We start from the raw sequence: 9,557 nt of genomic DNA, 5'->3' as shown, positions 1-9,557 counted from the left end.
CTCTGATAGATTAGAACTAGAAATGCTACCTAAGGGAGGGCAGGGTCAGGCTCATATGTAATGGCCTCTGTAGTTGAATTGCCAATCAACTCTCAAAGCTATTCTCACTTGACCAAGGTATTAGAAGGTTACTGGTGCTTGAGGAACTGTATCCTAACAAATAGTTAGTATTTTTGAGGGAGGAAAAGTGGCCCTCCCTCATCCTCCCAGCATTTACCCTGTTAGGCCCCTTAATAATTTTATATGTTTTAATGAGATCACCTTTCATCCTTCTATGTTCTAGGAAATATAAGCCTGGTCTACTCAATCTATCCACATTGGACAATCCCCTTAACCCAGGAATCAGTATAGTGAGCATTTGCTGCACTCCCTCCAAGGCAGGTATATCCTTCATTAGCTCAGGAGACCAAAAGTGCACACAATACTTCAGGTGTGGACTCATCAAGGCCCTAAATAATTTCATTAAGACTTCCTTACTCTTATATTCTTATCTCTTTGTAATAAAGGCTAACGTACCATTTGCTTTCCTAATTGCATGCTGTTACCTGGATGTGATTTGTGTACAAGAACACCCAGGTGCCTCTGAATACCAATATTTCCTAATCTTTTAAAATATATTCTGCTGTTCTACTTTTTCTACCAAAATGGATCACTTCATACTTCTCCACATTATATTCCATCTGCCATATTTTTGCCCATTCATTTAACCTGTCTTTATCACTTTGCAGCCTCTTTACTTGCTCTTCACAGCTTACTTTCCTGCCTACCTTTGTATTGTCAGCAAACTTGGATATATTGTACTGGATCCCCTCATCTAAGTAATTGATATAGATCATGAATAGCTGAGGTCCAAGCACTGATCCTTGCGGTACTCCATGAGTTACAACCTGCCAATCTGAAAATGCCCTGTTTGTTCCTACTCTATTTTTTTGTCCATTAACTGATGGTTAATCTATACTAATATGTTACCCTCAATCCCATGAGTCCTAATTTTGTGTAATGACCTCTTGTGTGACACCTTATCATATGTTTTTTGAAAATCCAAATACACTACTTCGGATTCCCCTTTATTTATCCTGCTAGTTACAACCTCAGAAAACTCTAACAGATTTGTCAAACACGATTTGCCTCTTAGAAATCCATGTTGACTCTGCCCAACCATTCTAAGTGCTCTGTTACCACATCTTCTTCTTAATAGATTATAGCATTTTCACTACGACAGCAGGTTCTAGCATGTTCCCTCCAAGAGTTTGATATCACACTCAGCAAGTTCAGATCTCAAATTGCTACCTACAGGATATCAACACCATAGAAAATCACAATAAACAAACATTCAGAAAATGAATGACAGTGCTTTATCTATTAATGTTATATGCTGGAAAAAGGTAGTAAAATAGTAGCTTGATAGATCACTTTGCTGTTCAGCCTTTGCCTCAGCAAATGTGTTTATATAAAACATACATACTTTTCTTCAAGATAGTATACTGCTAACATTCTACTTTACCTGCAGGTGTCATTGTATCAAAATTGATAATCCTCACAAAGTCTTCCTGGTAACCTGTCCTTGTGAACTGCCAGATAATCCTCCACACACGTGCAGTGTTTAACTGACACTCCTACTACCACATCACTGATTGTTGATGGTCATGGTTTTGTAAGTGCAAATCAAACTTCTGAGGGAAATATCCTTGAACCAAAAGCCTCTTTCTTTACTCTAGTGGATTCACAATACAACCATAGCAGGAAAAAAATGCAAGGCACTTCTTTAAAAATACATGCTTAATTATTTTTTAAAAAGGACACACCTCCCAAGACCCTGACAATGCACATGGATATTTACATAAAACATTTACGCACATACACTGATCATGGCTATTTCCTTTCCTGTTTTTAATATCTTGTATTCACGTACCAATATATTTTATAATTTCTTCACAATATTTTAACATATTGGGGATAAGTACAATAGTGAAGCAGTGCTAATAATATCAGGACAATTATCCCCAGTTGAAGTTGCTGAGGGTTGTGCCTTTCAACCTCATTAGCTTATGATAATTGATATGATAATCCTTCAATGTTTTGATATTCTCTAACTCCATTCAGCACATTTGAAGACCAGCAAAACCTAATATAAATTATCATCATTTTAAAGAGTTTAATTACTTTTGGTGTGAACAGGACAACATTATGAAAAATGTATGAAATAGAAAATTACACAGATAAATATTTTAACAGGAAAAATAAACAAGGTAATGCTAGACCTGGGTAAATATTTGCATTGTAATTACCAGTATAAGTCAAATGCTTTGTAAAATAAATGTTATTGGGGCAATAAAGGTCCCAGTTTATATGAATTTACTTTCCTAGGTAGTCAGAGATTAACATTTGCAATCGTCTTAATAATGGAACTAAGAAGATCGGCAGGAATGCTTTTAGTTTGTCAGTCACTTCTGTTTTTTTTTCATTTTTCTAGAAGTGCATCTTCTCCATAAGATGGATGTTTCTCAGTAAACTTGGTAGTTCCATTATCTACTATTCTTAATGATAGCTATAAAATAAAAGTGAATAGACAAAGTACATTAAGTGTATTATGTAAAAAATATTTTTTATAGATCAACAAAATGGAGTGTGAAAGCTTCGTAGTTACATTCAATTAATCCTGTCAAGAGACCATAGGGATCCTGTCAATTACTTATTTTCTCACAACAGTTTGCAGGACAGTCTTTAGAAGACTCCTTTTATATTTTAGGTCAAATTTAGCTCAGTCTTGCTGATTGTAATTGAGTAATATTCATATGCTCCATTTACATGATTGGTGGAGAATTAATCCTCATCCCACTAAAGTGAATTCTGTTCTGCTGCAAATGACAGTGCACTTACACACAGCAATTCAGAAATTGCCAATTGCAGCTGAAAATGTTACTGGGGAAACCAAAGCTTGTCTACAATGAAGAATGTGACCTTTTTTCTCTCTAAAATGATCCTGAGAAAAATATGATAGTTTAATACTTTCTCCTTTTAAACAATTAAAGAAACTGTAAAATGCAATTAGCTTTAGAGACAAATTTAATAGATTTTCACTAATGTCTCATGAGAAGAAGACAGATATATTAATACATTCTGGAACAAATAGTTTGATTCTGCAGCATCTATCTCTTTATACTATCAAACATCAAATGACTCATGCATCTAGTCAACATCTTAGCAATGCCTGTAAGACCACAGCCAATTCAATATTATTGCTCTAATTTAATACTGTCATGTACATAGTTATTGATCAGAGTTTAAACATCACTTGTCCCTAAACAAGGAAAATATCAGATTACAGTCACACAAGGAGTCAGGAGGAGGTAAACCTAGTATGAATTTAATTTTATTACTTGATTTATAGTTGAAGCACCAAATGTATTAGACATATTTTGAACAGTAGCAAACTTAACACAAAATTGAATTTGTACTTGACATATAAATGCTTATTCTGCTAGATGTTTTTTATTCATATATTCAGCGTTTAGAGATTTTTTTAGCTTATGCTCTGTTGGGCTCTAATTACATTTGTGACTTGCTTTTTTTCTAATTTGAGTCATAAAATATTACTTGTTCATATTCAGAACTGGAAATGGATCTGGTGAGTAAATCCAAAACCATTGGTTCTGCATACAAAGGTAAGTTATATTGCACAGTGACAGGAACATTAAATCATCAATGCTGTACCTAACACTAATATTGCTAATTACATGATTTTAAAATATTCTGGAGTTTAACATAATTTAAAATAAAATAAATCTATCACAAAAAGTAGATGTCTAGTGACTGTGATGTTGTGCACTATTATTGTAGGGTTTCTTCACAAATTAGATGGCAAAACCAAAGACAACTTTCTCTTCAACTAATTATAAGTGCTGAGTACTGCCCAATAGCGGGTCAATTGTTTCTGTCAGTGACTTTTCCAACATCAAATGCTGACTGGTAGAAACCTTCCATTTGTACTTCAGAAACCTCCATTTCAGACTAATATATTCCTTGACTCATCTGAGCAACAACACTGACACTGGAGATCTAGTAATTATATTCAAAACTGGTCAAAATTCCTCTTGTAATTCTTAGTATTATTGGTCACTGTTCAAATTTTAAACATATGAGATTCTGTTTACATTGTTATCTTGTTACATTCTGATAATATCTTGCAGAATACATTAGGTTAAACTTCCAAACTCAACCTTTGTTGGAAATAAGACATTATTTAAAACAAGGATCAAGCAAGTACAGCCTTAAAAAGAACCTGAAGCAATGTACAAGTAAGCATTTTATGGTATGTTGTATATCTGATTTGAGTATCCTTCAAATAATATACCTGTTACTGGAACTGATAAAAAATATTAAATACAAAATGTGGCTCCATATTTAATGTTTAAATAGTCATTCTAATGTACAATTTGATATGATGTTGCAAAAGATTACACAGTGAATTTCTCTTCTGTATTGTTAAGAAAGAAGTGAAAGACAGGGTTTAAAGATACAGGTTGGTAAGGTATAATTTAATTCAATGATATTGCTTCTTGGTGTTTCCATCTCTTTCCAGGTTCTACTCGATCATACTCCTCATTGAATCTGCTTGCTTTAATGTCTGGCTTGCAAATTATTATAAATAACAACAATTAAGATTGCACAAATTGGATTGTGACAGAAGTACATTACATGGAATAATAATCAGTTACACATTTTTGGATTCAACATAAATAGCAGTTTGAACTATATGGCATGAGAAAAACATGCAGTATGTTTTGAACTAATGTTTTATATTTTAGTGTAAGTACTAGCAAAACAAAATAAGTTTACATTAGCCATAAGACACTGGAAAATCTTTTGATTAGCTTGAACAGAAAGCCATACAGCTTCTGAGATTTGTAAACTAGGACAATTGTTGGTTTTAATAGTAGCTTGTGGACCCAACTCTGTTCAGCACAAAATGTGTTGAGTTCTGCTTGGCATGACAATGGATTACATAATCAATTTAAGTAACTATCATAGAATCATAGAACCATTTAAAAAGTCATATTATTGCATTGTGTGTTATATACACATCAAATTTGATGTAATATATGTACAGAATAAAACACTACGCAGCTTTATGCTTTTCCAGTCTCTCAAATTTTACAAACCTCAGGTAAACCAATTCAAAAGAGTGATACTTGTGTGGGTTACAGAATGTTATTTTCATTAAACGAATACAGAGTCTAATGGACTATATAGTGACATTTTCCCAGATTAAAGAGATTAATCAAGTTTTACAAAACAATTTAGTTCAAATGAATTTAATTTTCACAACTGAGGGTTCCTAACATAAACTTATAATATTAACATATACTGATTGTCCACATGTTTGCTCATTTAACAATTATCCTGTAATAACTGAAATTGGTGTTAAAATGTTTAGTGTTAACTGTAGTTTAAATTTATCATGTTTATATTACTGTGTTTAAAAAAGCTATCCATTTTCTTTAGTCAATTGTAGACAAAAATAGTAACTGGGAAATGACTAACTGTTTTTAAATTGTGCAATTAAATGAGAATGAATTACAGGTTTTAAAGAAATAAAATTGTTTTCCATTGAATGCTGACCACATAAAATGGAATTCCTAATGATGCATTTAATCAGTGTCATTAGTTCCTTGCACTGTCTATTTGAAGTATTACCTGCATCTATCTTTACCAGTACTTCTGTCTCTTCATTCGCATAAAACATCTGTGTTTATGCATGCTTGTTTATTCACGCCTATGCTTTTATGATGAAACTATTGTAAGTATGGCCTCTGGACACTGACATGTGAGAAGTTTGTATCAGCCACATGTGGTTAATTCAAATGGAGGTCTGTGCTGTATGAATGCAGGCCAGCTGCAATTTAATTGATTTGCATTGATTCTGATGGTTGGACAAGCCTCCCAGATCCTTAGGCACATCTAAGGACTATTGTTTTGGAGAGTAAATAGTGATTGTATAAACAATAGAGAAATGGTATAAAGGTTACTTACAGAAAGACTGTGTCTGTATATTGAGTTTTAATGGCTTTAAATCAGACTTTCTCAATATAACTGCAGTGGTGCAATGTATTGTGATCAAGGTAATATTTATAATTTCTTTGCATTCACATGTTTGACTTTATTCATTTAATCTCATATATAGCAACAATCAATGTTTTTTCTAGTGGAACAGAATTTTAACAACTGTTTCTTTTTCTTACAAAACAGTAAAGAAATAACTATGCTTTTTGGTCCAAAATCAGCATTACTTTTACAGAACTGCAATATTAGTAGTGTTTCAAAACAGAGATAAAACTATAGCCTCCTAAATGTCACCTATGTTCATACTAGTTTTCATTTTACAGATTATTGATTGTTTTTAGATTATATATATAATACACTCAATCATGCAGTTTTGATTATTATTCTTTGTTGAATTTTATCTTCCTATCTCAGTTTCAGAATATTGCATTGTGCTGTGTATTTGCCATCTGGCCTGGATCTGAGATAAAGGGATAAAGATGAAAATATATGTATTATTGAGATATCTTGCTACAGATTCAATCCACCAATGGTGTAAAGAGTTGAAACTATGAGTCAATAATGCATGAACACCATAACAAGATTATTTTTGAATGAGGTAGAGCATGATTATACTTGTTTCCCATTGTTACTATTGGTCAAAGTGATCAATATAAAGCAGCCCTATTGAATGAGTCGTCACAGCTATAATGATAATCTATCCCTATATGCAACAGGCAAGCTATAGATTTAATGCAGAATCTCACAATCTGTCATCTTACGATCAGAAAAGAGCTACAAGTGATGACTACATATGACTGATTTTTGACATTTTATTTAGCATTGCAATTTTTAGGGATGATTTCTGTTTGTCTTCATTAGTTACTACTGGAGCCAGAACTGGTAATCTAGTAAATACTTTAAACCTCTATTTTGCCATGCAAAGCAACAAGACTTGCATTTCAAACTGCATATTTAATAATTGTTCAGATGTTGTAAACGACCATTTTTTATTCCATTTTAAAGGATATGAAAATCTAATTATGACATTCCTGTTCCTAATTGACATAAAATAGTAAAATAAGAAGTGCCATTCTTTTTGCAAAGCTTCCGGAATTTTATGCAATAATTAATCATGTACATATAAATAGTTCACGTAATTACCAAAAATTCATTGATAATGACAAGAGAACCCTATTTTTGAAATGATCAATTTCATATAACTAGCAGTTTTCCTATCTAACGAGACTATGGGAATTAAAATGTATCAAAGCATGTAAAGGTTATCTTTTAAAAGCTGTTTGTATGACAGTGTGTGTATATATATATATATACTTCTCTATAGGATTTAAAACTTGTTTGTAATTTACTACAATCAAATTAATGGTATTTAAACCTCTGCTACTTTTAGAAAGAGGATTTGAAGTCAAAATAAATGAACTGAAGCGTCCTTCTAAATACTAATTAACAGAGAGAGAAGAAAAAAAATACGGAGAGCAAAGCCAAACGATGATCTTTCTCACCTATTGCAAAGCATTTCTCATTTCAATAAGTGCGTTTTCTTTGTTAACTATAGCCAGATTGAACTTTAAAATTATTGTACTTGATTTGTCAACGGGAAGCGTCTTTTCAATCCTTGATTGACATACTATTCGTCTGATGTAGAAACTTTGATCTATTTTTGTACCATCCACATAAAGGCGGAAATTCTTTACGTTGCATGCAAAAATGCTATTGAATTGACAACATCGCTGCATGTAATTCAGACTTTTTCCAGTGCGATCTTCAAGGAATTGTAAACTCAATTAGGAAGTCGTTTTATTTAAATTAGTAAATTTAACATTTCTAAAATTCTGGTAAGCAGCAATTGATTGTAAATCTATCAACGCATAATCACTTTGTAATTTGGCAATGCAACAATAGTGATAGTGACATTTTAAAAGAATTTATTGTCAATTTGATTAATTTTTTTTGCACCGGGCATAACCGATCGATCAAGAGGGATATCTGGATTCCCGAAGAAATTCTGCCGAACATGCCAATATCGATGATTAAGAGAGTTTAGCCCCGCTCCAATTTCGAGGGGAAACGCTGACCGGCGAGCGCTGTTGGCGAGTTCGTCCCGTTACTTTAGTCCCGCACGACTGACTCCGTCCTGCGATCCATTCGGTCAGCAGGTGACGCTCTACCACCTTCTGGGCTCTCAGAAGATCAAATTAAACGGAAGGCAGCCAATGTTCCCAATTGTGAAAAACAAACTGGTGTTTCCGATCATCCGAATCCCACCCCTCACCCCCGGCCTTTTGTCGCAGAGAAGGCTCTGGTCCTCTTTCTACAAACCTTGACCCTGTTAAATGAGCCGCTGTGACAAGAGACACCCCCTTCCCCCCACAAAACCACCTTCGAGAAAATTAACCCCGATCCAGAAGCAATAACAAATAATTAGCTGTAGATCCGCTGCAGATCAGGGTGAATCAACGCCTTGTTGTTTCCTGGACTATTTTTCCACGAAAATTTCAAAAGAAGCCAGTGACTGGAGAGCAGAGTGTCTTGTGATTGATTTAATAAGAATATTTGTTGAAAGGACTGTGAGAAAATAGAGAACAATTAGATGTGTTTGTAGCTATCCTGTTATCTTCTCTAATCGGAAGCTTCTTGCTCAGTGTGTCTCTGTGGCGCAATCGGTTAGCGCGTTCGGCTGTTAACCGAAAGGTTGGTGGTTCGAGCCCACCCAGGGACGTTTGTCATTTTTATGTAGCGTTAATGCCCTTACATTTTATGTACGATTACAAATGCTCTGCAAAATTATAAAGGGTTTAAGATAAATTAACAGTTTTTAAGTTTCTGCTCTTTTGGCAGAACGCGTATCTTGCCAACAGCTAGTATGAAACACATCATAGCCTCTGTTCTCACGTAAAGAAATAACGCGTATGAACGTATGAGAAATAATATCAGCTGCAAAAATATGAAGATATTTTTGCACATTTCTTTCAATAGCGGCCGCGCAAAATGATCAACCACAAAATTAAATTCTCGGTAAAGTTGACTGTCTATAACTATACTGAGCAGTAGTACATCTCAAAATTCAGGTTGTGATCTCTGAGAAGAATATTTGTCCATCCTGTAGCATGCCATACAAAACAAAACTCAGCCGATTATTCAATCAAACAAAGAGATGTAAAATCGTGCAGTGCAAAAGGTGAGTCTCCGCATTCAATTTTTCGGCCGAGATTACTAACAGAGCTTCGTAATTCAGGAAATACCATTGGAAAAGTCAGGGATTTGCAATTGCTCTTCAGTTAGAAACACGATAAAAGCTGAAAGAATTATAGAAGTAAACTTTCTCCAAAGGCAACAGAAACGTTTCAATTTTAGTATGACACCGACAAAAGACAAAGTAAAAATAGCTAAAGTAAAGAAATATTCTTCAGGGGTTTATATCTAAATACTCGAGAGAGATGCTTTAAGATCTCTTGATTATAAAACTATTCATTGCAAATTAATTTTATTATAAG

The 9,557-nt window shown here is 33.8% G+C and overlaps 1 non-coding gene across 1 annotated transcript; it reads left to right on the top strand.

The window, feature by feature from the left end:
• Positions 1–8,708: 8,708 nt before the first annotated feature.
• trnan-guu (transfer RNA asparagine (anticodon GUU)) lies at positions 8,709–8,782 on the top strand. The gene has a single exon. It is a non-coding gene; the product is annotated as a tRNA-Asn (tRNA).
• Positions 8,783–9,557: the final 775 nt, after the last annotated feature.

This window comes from Heterodontus francisci, chromosome 2 (genome assembly GCF_036365525.1).
Source record: "Heterodontus francisci isolate sHetFra1 chromosome 2, sHetFra1.hap1, whole genome shotgun sequence".
NCBI classification, from domain to species: domain Eukaryota; kingdom Metazoa; phylum Chordata; class Chondrichthyes; order Heterodontiformes; family Heterodontidae; genus Heterodontus; species Heterodontus francisci.
Note: the sequence above shows the minus strand (reverse complement) of the source record. Positions and strands in the feature narration are given on the sequence as shown.